General features: G+C 39.7%; 1 long non-coding RNA gene across 1 annotated transcript in view; it reads right to left on the bottom strand.

Moving 5' to 3' along the window:
- LOC106531076 (uncharacterized) overlaps nt 1–979 on the bottom strand; it is a 5797-nt gene extending 4818 nt beyond the window's left edge. The window contains exon 1 of the long non-coding RNA XR_001311861.1: nt 834–979. This is a non-coding gene — a long non-coding RNA (uncharacterized LOC106531076). The remainder of the gene's footprint in view (nt 1–833) is intronic.
- Nucleotides 980–1677: the final 698 nt, after the last annotated feature.

Below are 1677 nucleotides of genomic sequence, written 5' to 3'. Positions count from 1 at the left end.
GTTAAAGGGCCAATATTATGTGTTTGTCAGGCATATATTTAAATTCTATACCATAATAAAGTGACTATGTCACTTGCAGTTGTTATTAAAATGTTGTTTTTATGTTTAAATAGAAAATAAACTTGACTTCTCATCATATCTGTTTCTAAACGCCTTGAAATTGTCCTCTGTCTCTTTAATGAACCTCCTTCAACTTCTGCCCCGCCCATTTCAGAACGGGCCAAGTGMGTGTGTGWGCTCTGTGATGAGGAAACTCAGCTTGTAGACACAGTCCAGAGGAGGAGCTGATCCCAAAAGGAGGTTCRAGTCCCAAATGGTGGTTTTTGCTCTCCTGCRTGCTGCCTCAGGACACTGCAGGATTTCTCAAACATMCATGAATGAGTCAAAGTAAGACTCTGGGCATGTTTTTGATGAGAGGATAACATTATAACATGATATAAAACTAAAAAACGTTTATTTTACATGATACTGGCCCTTTTAAAAAATGAGAGTGAGCTGAAAGTTTTGACATTCGAATGTTTAAAACAGTACAAAGTATGCAGAAGTATTTTTATGTTATGTAAAAAAAGATAAAYAATAAAGAGAAACAGGATCATGATAGTAACAGCACAGCTCCAACCAGCTGTAAGCTGAATAAGAAACATGATCAAAATGAAAGGAAAAGGTCTCAGGTAGACTCAGGACTYAAAGAAGTTTAAGGAGCTGATGGGGTCTCAGTGCTCTGCAGAGAAAGGCCAGTGAAGTGAAGGGTGGTCCAGCAGTTAAGCTACAGTTCACTCTCTTTTTATCTAAAGTGAATTGTATTTATTTTTGGCTTTGCAGCAGAAAGATACCTGGGTGAGCCTGGCAGGAGGRGATCCTTCCTGCCCTTTTTCTTCCCCCTCAGTGTGGAGCAGCTCGTTGACGGGGAGCAGCTGGCAGCCGGTGACCCGCAGGCAGCCYAGTGCTGGAGGTGCTGCAGTTTGTCCTTGGAAGCAGGAGGAGGGTGAGACCACCTGAATACCAGGATATTTCTTATTATTGCATCAAAAAAACAAGAAAAACCTGTAAGGTTCTGAGTTATAGTCATGGTGGTCAAACCTTGGAAATATGCTGGTGTAGATTCTCAGTCGACCAAAAATCTAGAGAAAATACAACAGCGGGACTTTAACTCTCTTGAAGATGTTTCAGTTCACATCTGGGTGATAGTTTTACTGAACTGTTAGTCAGGAGCCTTTCAATAGTGTCAGGATRATAATTATCATAAAATAACAGGATGCTGAGTCACGTTTAACATTTGCTCTGATTGTTTGTGGACCTGCTGTGGTCACTGTTTGCTATAATATGAACTGTCTGAGCAGCACAAAGTCACACTATTTTTTTATTCTAAACAGGTTTTTTTAAGTAACCAGTTGGACAAGAGAGAGCATGTGCATACATCATCTAAACAAAATAATTAACTTACCACCACTCTTCTGTTTGAAAAGGTGTGAGATGGAATGAACTTAAAGGGGCAATATCATGTAAAATCAACTTTTTTGAGTTTTTTATCATGTTATAATGTTATCTTCTCATCAAAAACATGTCCAGAGTCTTACTTTGACTCATTCATGCATGTTTGAGAAATCCTGCAGTGTCCTGGGGCAGCAGGCAGGAGAGCAAAAACCARTGGTTGGGACTAGAACCTCTTTTGAGATC

Source organism: Austrofundulus limnaeus, unplaced genomic scaffold (assembly GCF_001266775.1).
Source record: "Austrofundulus limnaeus strain Quisiro unplaced genomic scaffold, Austrofundulus_limnaeus-1.0 Scaffold595, whole genome shotgun sequence".
Classification (NCBI taxonomy): domain Eukaryota; kingdom Metazoa; phylum Chordata; class Actinopteri; order Cyprinodontiformes; family Rivulidae; genus Austrofundulus; species Austrofundulus limnaeus.
This window is presented reverse-complemented; position numbering and strand designations above follow the sequence as displayed.